This window comes from Solanum verrucosum, unplaced genomic scaffold, assembly GCF_900185275.1.
Source record: "Solanum verrucosum unplaced genomic scaffold, falcon-dt-bn FXZP01000064.1, whole genome shotgun sequence".
NCBI lineage: Eukaryota > Viridiplantae > Streptophyta > Magnoliopsida > Solanales > Solanaceae > Solanum > Solanum verrucosum.
Window position 1 is genome coordinate 1,061,673 of NW_026020144.1, and position 10,955 is coordinate 1,072,627.

The window sequence follows — 10,955 nt, forward strand, 5'->3', positions numbered from 1 at the left end:
TTCATATTCAAGTTGCCGAGAAGGCCATTCATATTCAAGTTGCCGAGAAGGCCATTCATATTCAAACCGCCGAGAGGGCCATCATGTTCAAAACCCCAAGAGGCCATTCATATTCAAGTTGCCGAGAAGGCCATTCATATTCAAGTTGCCGAGAAGGCCATTCATATTCAAATTGCCGAGAAGGCCATTCATATTCAAATTGCCGAGAGGGCCATTCATATTCAAGTTGCCGAGAAGGCCATTCATATTAAAATTGCCAAGAAGGCCATTCATATTCAAACCGCCAAGAGGGCCATTTCATATTCAAACCGCCGAGAGGGCCATCATGTTCAAAACCCCAAGAGGGCCATTCATATTCAAGTTGCCGAGAAGGCCATTCATATTCAAGTTGCCGAGAAGGCCATTCATATTCAAATTGCCGAGAGGGCATCATGTTCAAAAAAACCCATATCAAGGGAGATGGCCATTCATATTCAAGTTGCCGAGAAGGCCATTCATATTCAAGTTGCCGGAGAAGGCCATTCATATTCAAGTAGCCGAGAAGGCCATTCATATTCAAATTGCCGGAAGGCCATTCATATTCAAATTGCCGAGAGGGCCATTCATATTCAAGTTGCCGAGAAGGCCATTCATATTCAAGTTGCCGAGAAGGCCATTCATATTCAAATTGCCGAGAAGGCCATTCATATTCAAATTGCCGAGAGGGCCATTCATATTCAAGTTGCCGAGAAGGCCATTCATATTAAAATTGCCAAGAAGGTCATTCATATTCAAACCGCCAAGAGGGCCATTTCATATTCAAACCGCCGAGAGGGCCATCATGTTCAAAACCCCAAGAGGGCCATTCATATTCAAGTTGCCGAGAAGGCCATTTCATATTCAAGTTGCCGAGAAGGCCATTCATATTCAAATTGCCGAGAAGGCCATCATATTCAAATTGCCAGAGGGCCATTCATATTCAAGTTGCCGAGAAGGCCATTTCATATTCAAGTTGCTAAGAGGGCCCATTCATATTCAAAATGCCGAGAAGGCCATTGCATATTAAATTGCCAAGAAGGTCATTCATATTTAAATTGCCGAGAGGGCCATTTATATTTAAATTGCCGAGAGGGCCATTTATATTCAAACTGCCGAGAGGGCCATTTATATTCAAACTGCCGAGAGGGCCATTCATATGCAAACCGCCGAGAAGGCCATTCCATATTTAATTGCCAAATGGTCATTGCATATTCAGACCATCAAGAGAACCACCAACATATTACATAATCTATTACTGCTTCGATATCAAACAAAAGTACACTGAAGATTATATTGCAAATATGAGACACAAGCTTTATTTGCTTCACGTCAAACCCGATAAAGTTGACGTCAAATGTTCAAGGAGAACAATTCAGTGTCAACACGGTAAAAGACATTATCCCTTCATTTGAATGACATTTTTATGCTAATGAGTTTTATCTCAGTCTTTGTCGAGAGCATCCAAGAGGATGAATTCTCAAAACAAACCACAGGTGCGAACGACATCAATTAGGGTGTAGCACAACGTGGAACTTTTTTCTTAGCAGCGAACTGGGACATAGTCCAAAGAGGAGTGTCAACTCTTAGGACGCGAGCAGAGGAACAACTTTCACCACAATCAAATCACACCCCTATCAGAAGGCATGTGGGTTTTCTTAGATTGGTCAGTTCCTATTTTGCATCCGGAAAATTTCGGGTTCACCGGAAGCAATTTTCTAATCTGAGTGACAATTTACCAAGAGCTTTGGAAATTATGTCTGTGTAAGTTCTTAATTATGGATGTGAAGCGCGCCACACTCATGACTAAGAGGTTTGCAAGCCTCTTTTTCACACTCAATTTATTTTGGTCGCTTCTCCGAAACCAAAGGTTATCTTGCATAAAAGATTTCCTTTTCAACCAATTGAGTCGAACTACAAACAGCCTGATTCCTAAGGTCTAAGGATATGTAGGCGGGATCAATGTCGAAAACTCGGCTGTATTCCGACATCCTCTCTCAAATCTTATTCTCAAGCATTCCGGTCTCTTCATAATTCGATATCGGGATAACTTTTGAATTTTTTCATAATCGTGCATCAAATTAAGCGTATCGAACTACAAGTGGCTTGAATTCTCATTTAGCTTGAGATATGTTGGAAACCTGATACCGAGGTTCGGCAATGATTCCTGAAGTCCATACCAAAATCCTTTTCCTGAAGATGAAGATGTGGTCGGTCAAAATTGGATTCGTCAATTTCATTTGCCTCGAATTTCTTTCATCGATCCGAGTCAAACGAGGGACAGTTGTTGACACCCAATTTTGGACCTCCACATTATAGATTAATCATCGAGTTTCTTCAATTTCAAACGATTTAAAATAATTAGTTTCATAAATTTTTAGAAAAAAAGAAATATATATATATATATTGCAAGTTTCTAAATAGTCTATCACTTTTTATAATTTCTAATAATATATATGTTTTATATAATTATGTATGAAGTAAGTATATCCTATACATATTCGAAGATCATCTCAGAAGATTTTATATTTTTTAGTGTATTTTAAAGTGATGGCTATAATTTTGAATTAATTAGCTTTTATGAGATTCGAAATATTTTTCGAGTTATTTTTTATGTAAGTTTTGTCAATTTTATAAATTTTTTTAAAAAAATAATTAAAATGTTTTTATAGTTATGTATATAATTAGTATATTTTTATTTGAAAATCGTCTCAAAAGTTTTAATTTTGCTTTAAATTTCGCCAATTAGTTTAATTAATTAATAGTTAATATTTTTTTTAAAATTAGTTATTTAATTTTGTTAAGATTAAGAAACTCGTTAATTAATTATATAAATTCGTCTCATTTAGGTTTTAGCCTTTTGCAAATTAAAATCAATTTGGCTATATTTCTTTTTATGATTTTAGTCATTTTTATTTTACCTCCTTTAAAACCTTTAAGAAATCAAATTTGGGCCTCTTTCCATTACCCTTCAACCGGCCCAATTCCACTAGCAGCCCACCTTTCCAAATTTCCAAATTTCAACCAAAAAAAAAAAGAAAAAAGAAACCATTACGTACAATAACAATACCACACGCATAACAGTAGCAAAACGACTCCCTGTACACATCTTGTTCTTCTTTAGAAGCTAAGAACAGAGTGCCCATCCCTCTGTAAAAAATCCAACAAATCCGAAAATCTCGTCGCCCGTCTGCAAACCCATAACCCTAGCAACCTAATCCATCACCCTCGCGTCTCTTTTCCCCCCCTTTTCACGGAAATCGCAGGCCTGCACAACAGCCTTCACTGTTGCTTCGCAAGAGCAGTAGAAATTCAAATCTCTGTTTGAATTTTCCAGCGGATCTTTCCCTATAAATAACCCTCTTACTCTCAGTGATTAGGGGACGGTTTTTGAGAGCTTAGTTCTGAAACAATAGTCGTCTTACACAAAAAGAAAATTCAAACGATTCCCTAGATCCTAGGTTTCGAGAAAACTTCTGTTCGTAGCTGGTTCTAAATTTATTGATTTGCTGTTAGTATTAAAATTTCGCGGTGGAAGAGTCTCTGTTCGCAGCTCGTCTTGTCTCAGTTCACTGCCCGAAAAGAGGTAAATTCTTTCTTAGCTTTGCTAATTCGTCGTTCTTCTATGTGTTTTGTTTATGTGTTCTTAGTTTTGTTTTATGTCTCTATAGGTTAGAATTTGGTTTACGAGTATTATCTAGAACAATGTTCCTCTATTTCTTTTGTTAGTATAGTCACAAATCTACTTAGCTTATTAGATTATGTTCCGGTTACTCGTTTGAATCATCCATAAAGATTATTGTTTATCTTGGGTTTACCCCTCGTATTTGTTCGATGATAGGCGTCTGAATTCGTGTTTATGCATCTAAGAAATGTCAAGTGCATTGGTGCGATTTCTCTGTATAAAGCTACTGTTTATAGAGTTGTTTTTCTTTTTAGTATTTCTTCTTTGACATGATGGTGTCCATGTTTGCGCTTCTTCATAGTCGACATTGGTTCAAGTTCTAAGTTGCTGGTAACTTGTCTAGGCATAGTTTCGAGTCTATTTCAGTGGGTGTTGCTTCGAAATGAGTTCTAAATCTGTGAATCTTCTTAGTTTTAATTCGAAAGTGTGCATGTATTCAACTTAAGAGTTAATCTTGTTTCTGGTTTCTGCATATACTCTTGTGGTTTGTTATTTTCTTAAGCTTGTAGGCTGTCCAAAGTTTTCCTTTCATATCCATTTGAATTTCAACTACTCGTTATGCCATCTTAGATTGATTTTATGCTTAGTATGGTTTTGGGATTAATGGTTTAGTGCTTCTAACATATGTGTGATAGCATATTGGTCTCTTATGTGATCACTTTAAGTATTTTGAGTAAAGTTAAAGCAAAAAATCTGATTTACTATTCAAGTATAGCTTTCTCTGTTTGTAGCCAATTATTTTGTTAATATTCTTATGCCTCCAACTTCCGTCTTAATATAATGTATTGGCTTGGTTGTTGAATATAGTAGGCTACAATTTCCACTCTATTGAAATAATTTAGACTTAGAACTTGTTGATATGAAAAAGCTCTCCAATTTAAATGTAGGGTGAACTCGAATTATTCTTTTGGTTGAGATTTCTGCCCTTTTGGGAAGATTGTTGTTTCGTATTTGACAAAAGTATCATTTCCTCTATTTAACTAGTTTCCTCGCTGCTCCCCCACACTTTATTTGTCGTGATTAATGTGCATAAAATAGTGGCTTTGTGTTATTGCTTTTTTTTTTTTCTAAACTGTTCTATATGGCAATGATCTTTCATCCTCCCTTTTCCTTTAACCCGTGCTATTAAGTGAATACCGTATCTATGTTAATCAATTTCGTTCAGTTCAATTAAAATGTGACTAAGTTGAATTCAAAAGTTTGTAAACCTCATTTCTTTATATGTTGTGGAAGCTTTCGACTTATAATTTGAGCATGAAATGACTCGGTTTGATTTTAGCTTTCTTTCATAATCTGGACTATAGTTTCCTTTAGATACTTATTTCGTTGAAACTTTTGGTTTGACAACAGCAGCCTTCTAATTCTGTCCCATTGTTCTGGATGAATTTTATCTCATTAAATTGTGTCGATACATTGTTTTAACTATACTCTTCTTTGGAAATTTTTTCACCAATCTTCTTTAGTTTTTTTTTTTTCCCATTATATGCAACTGTTATCTCTATTTGTATATCATAACATGATACCTTAGAGTTCTCCATTAGTCTTTTCTTTAGTTTAAATGAAGATAAGTTTTGTGTCCATTTCAAATCAAGAGTTCTCATTTACTTGTTTGTTAATATGTTGGGAATTATGGATGTCTATCTTGTCTAATAGCAAAGCATATTGTTATTTAGACATAATTACTTGTATAAGATGTCTACTTATTCTTTTCTTTTCTCTCTTTTACACATGCTCACTCTCTCGTTGGAGTCCAAGTTGGACTCAAATCCATCTCCTTCTCATTTCGAACCGGGCCACGGAGGCCCAAAAGTTATTTACCGAGTCAATCAATCTTGAAAAATCGAAGGACAAGTCTTTGGAGTTGACGTACAGGTCTCGGAAAGTGAATAAATGGGCTATATACATCCGATATACACTAATATACAGCCTGTGTATACAAAAACGGGATTGGTTTAAAGGCCAAAATTTTCAGCGAATTTGGCCCAAAAGGGCCCAAATTCAATTTCTCCCTTACTCTTTAATTATTTAATTGTGATTATTTATCGTTTGTTGTTTAACTCTAACTTTATATTTTTTTAATTAACTTAATTAGATTCCCCAAAAGACGAGTTACTTTCTTTGTGTTGATTTGCTTTGAATTTATTTTTTTGTGTTAAGGTCATTTATTTTATTAATTAAATATTGGTCGAATTTTGTATTTTAATTAAGTTAAATCTTTGTTCTTAAAAAATATATGTTTTAAAGCCGCTTCACTCGATCACATTTTTATTTTAAAGTGATTTTAAGTTAAAAGTATTTTTCTCAAATGAACTAAAAAATGTTCTCTTTCTAATTAGTCATTTTCCTCGAAAAGGTTAGTCGAAACTTTAATTCTTCAATTAATTAAAATGGTTTCATGCTTAAATTAATCAATTTGGATCAAATTATTATTTTAGAAAATGAGTCAAGTAAGTCCTAATTAATCTAGTTTTTTTAATAAAATTCTATTCACTTGCGTCTCAAGTAAAATATTTCATTTTGGATCCCTTTTCTCTAAAAATAAAATAAAATAAAATGTGTCATTTATTTAACTTTGTTTTAAGTTAACCAAAATTGTAAGTTATTCTTCTTATGTTAAATCGTTATTTTCCTAAAAAATAGTCAAATATATTTAGTCAAGTCGCAGGTCAACCGCATGTTAGCAGGCACTTCGAATGCTTAAACCCTTCTCGAAGTGTAAATTGAACCCCGAACCCCCTTTGGTATTTTCAAATGATTTTTTCTGTTTAAATCTTTGAAAATTATAAGTTTTCTTAATTTCTAAAAAAAAATTAAGTGGCGACTCTTTCTAAGTATTTTTCTCAAATTGTTTTATACTTAGAACATTTCAAAAAGTGATTTTTCTAAAATACAGTCAAATTACGACATAACACTATGCATTTCCTTTGCTTTGGGATTTCCCTTTTACCTTGATTGCACCTTCATTACCAAATAATGATATAAAAGAAAGTTGAAGATATTACTAAAGAAAGACTAAAGGACACATCCGATGAAAATCTAATTGGTTATTGATAATTTTTATTCTTTTTAAAAAATTTACTAGAAAATAAAATTTAAGGGTGTACGCTCTTTTAAAAAAAAATGAGAAAAAGTAGTGCAGATTTAATCTCATCATCTAGGTAGCACTGAAAGTAGACACAAATATCAAAGTAAATTAAAGTGTCGATACAAGTAGACAGTGGTGGAGCCAAATATTTCATAAAGGGTGTCCAAGAATTGCATAAATAAATAAAAATGAATGGGTGTTCTAAAATTTTGTAAATCAAACTATGTAACATAAATAATTATTATTTTTAATAAAAAATATACCAAAATTTTTAAAATCAAACTACATAATATATAGTTTGGATGTCATGTTTATTTAATAGGAAGTGAACGGACAAAGAAAAAAGAGAAAGAAAATTCAGTTTAGAATGAAATCACATTTATACTTAAAGATTTCACTAAGAAATCGTTAATAAATAGTTTCTTAAATTTCCTTAAATCAATACCTAGATATACATAGTTCCTTTTACTAATAAGTAATTCACTCCTTTGTCACCTCCGGACAGGGCATTTAAGCACTTAGATTTTTATCCTGCTCAATTTCTCCTCCTATTATTATTAACTCAAAAGGTTTCTTATTAATTTCCATCACAACTTCAACTCCCCCACTAAGCAGTTAGTTGTCATCTTCTTAGAGATGTGGTCCGGCGCAAACTTCTCTCCACACCTAAAACACAGGTGATTATTCTTTCTATACTCAATAGACTTTAGGAGTTAACCTGAATGCACTGGATTTACCAGGTGGGTGGATTAACAGCAACCTTAAAGGTGTGAGCATTTGTTGGAAACTTCTCATTGGAGCAAAAGGCTTATAGGATCCCTTGTTCTTCTAATGGACAACCTCAATAGCCTTCTCTTGAAGCATATTCTGCTCTACTGCAAGCTTAAATGTAGTAGGCTTAAATAGTTTGATCCCATACTTGATCTTTTCGTTCAATGCTCCTACAAAAGCTGGACAAGAAATGTGATTCATTTAGAATTGAATTTCTTACCAATATCTGAGACTTTAAGTCTTGCAACTCCTGCAATAATTCATCCACAGTACTAGTTTGAGAAAGTTTGTTGAATTCTTCCACCATACCTCCTAGTGGCTCTACACTGAATTTGTTGTATAGTTCCTTCTTGAATTTAGTCATCTTACAACTCCCGTACTCAAAATCAGCGAATGACACCAAACCTCTAATACACATTCAAATTAGGAGTTGTTATTTCTACCTTTTGTTGCTCAAGAGTTAATGTAAATTGAAATTCCTCTCACATTTTTTAATTCGTACCTTAGGCCCCTAAGTCCTGACCATCAAAGCTGGGTAATTCTCAATGGGAAACTTTCGCATATAGCTATCATAATTAAATTAATTACTCTCATTAGCTAAAGTTTTCATAATTACTAATAGTAGCTATAGTTTTAAGTAGCTACAGTGGTGATCGGCTGTGCAATTCTGTTTTCTTCAAAGTTTTTACAAAATTGAATTCAAATTTTTGAAAGCTATGGCGGTGATCTCGGCTAGGAAAAGGTATAAAATTCCTTAATTCACGGAATATTATCTCGTTAGACTTTCCTACCAGTTATATCTTCTTCGTACAACCCAATTGATTTCATCCTAGTACATCCAATCGAATCTCGGCAGCAACTCAATTTTCTCGGCTAGAAACGTATATTTGATTTGCATTGATTCGTGTTTTTTATTTGCATTTATGTAGATGAAGAACATGAAAAAATAGTGCAATTGAACTGATTTGTATATGCAATTGTATAAATTCTCCATTAATAATTGGAGTTTCATTCTAACAGTTGTTTACAATTGTATTTTAATAAACCGAGAATTAACTAAATTTATCTGTAATTGTATAATTACTCCATTGATAATTGGAGTTTCGGGTGAAGAATTTGTTTTCAATTGTATTTGAATTGATCGAGACATACAACTTGATATCTGCAATTTGAGTACGTAAATGTATAAAAATAGAAATCAATTGTATAATCTACTATAGTTTATGTCAAATTGTATACGTTCGTAATTGTATAATCATCAATGATTGTTTATAGACTTGTATGTTTTGTATATGTATAATTTTATATTATTTGTAGAATCGTATAACTTAGTGGTTGTATGTGTATAATTGATTGTTGGGTGGAAATTATGTGGAAAAGTTGTTTGTATAAGTTAACTAATTATGTTTGTAGTTGTATAATTGACATAAATTTGATTTGTGGACTTGTATAATTTGATTGTTGACTTGTATATTTGTATATGTATAATTTTACATTATTTATTTTGTGGAAAAGTTGTCTGTTAAATGTGTGTTTGTATCTGTTCATGAATGTCTTCCATCAATATTTTGGTAATATATTCTGAAAAATGGGATGATTCAAACTGTTACATTGACTATGTTATCGAGGGGGTAATTTTTAGGGAAAATGCGTTTACGAATATATGAATTTATACAGACAACAAACCTCAAGAGTACATATGAAAACAACAAATATACAACAGTGGATCCGAACTTGAAGAGTTTATACAAATAATATTATACAATTATTATACAACTATGGGTACAGATTTGACCCAAACCAACCCCAAATACAAAGAAATACAGTAAAATGTAATTTATTTGAAAAACTAAAATGAGATTTTGTTTTACCTCATAAATATACAATTGAATTCGGTTAAACAAAATATGGATTTGTATGAAAATATACAATAAATTGTAGATCCAAACTTCAAAAGTTTATACAAATAATTTTATACAAATTACCTCAACTGTTACACCATCTTCATCTTTAGATATACAAATCTGAAAAATCAAAAGAAATCTTAGTGATATACGAATACAAATCGAAAAAAGATGAAATTGCAAAAAAAAAATGTCAAGAGTAATTAACTGTAAATCAATTACCTATAAATCAGGAATTACGATTGGTAGGGAATGAATGAAAATTTCAAATTTTGAAATCAATTTTAATTGAGAGAATAAAGGAGAAAATAAGGGAAAGTGATTGAAGAGAGAGAATGGATCCATTTTATATAAGGAAAAGAGTGTTGTACACGGTTATACATTTAAGAAGAACTGGAAAACGTAATTACCGAGATTAAATGGCTGCGAATGGTAATATAAACAAACATTAGCTATGATACACAATTAAGTAGTATAAGTTTGCTTAGCTACGTAATTTTCCCATTCTCAATTGGGATATTTGAGCCCTAAGGTTAGGCCCAAACCGACCCCGATTTCCTATTAGGCTAATTTTTTCCAGAGACATTTCTCTTGTGTAAAACTTACTTCTAAATTTATTTTGCAAGTTACACAAGGAAGCTCTTAAAATTGAAGAGTAAGTTAAATCTGTTTAATTTTTTTGGAAGGTATTAGTATTATTCAGTGATCAATACATATTAAATCCTGAAGGAAATGACACTAGGGTGGGTTAGGGCAGGGCAAGGTATAACCTGCTAAGAATTTGACCCGCACTACCCTATTGTATTTAGCATTTTCAAATAATTGTCCTGCCCTACTCCACCCCGCCCCACCCTGTCGCTGCAGATTTTTGTTTACTGATTTATGGAGTATGCAAATCCTCAAGGGAAAGAAATATTGCCTGAATCGGTACGTTATTTCATGAAATCTTCTTGGATGGATTTTTCATTTTGAATATGAGGCTCAACAAATTGAATTTGTTTATTGTTGTGTTGGTAGAATGACTACTTTATAAACAATAGCTAGCTAGCATTGAAATTGACAAATTAGTGTTTTTACATTCTTCTAATTCACATAAAACTATAATTCAATAATATCTTGTTGGATTTCTCAAGATTTCTTTATGGGCAAGTAAGGATGATGATGAGCTTATCCGAAAATATCTTAAGGTCGTTCACAAATTAATTGAGGAGGATCCGAATGAATTTATTAATTACAACAAGAAAGGTATTCTATATACTTAAATTAGACGTTAGCTAATGAATTTAAGTAGCGATCTCCTAATGCTTCAGTCATCTTATTACAGGTTTTATCCGGATGATAAAGCTTTGGATTGCAAAGGATTTGTGTTTGTATCCAAAAATGTGGAATGAATTTGGCGATGTGATAAAGACTGCAATCATAAAGTCTGAAGCTTATAGGAATGAATTTGCTAACTTTCTCCGATTTGAGAGGTGTATTCTTATACTTGATTAAA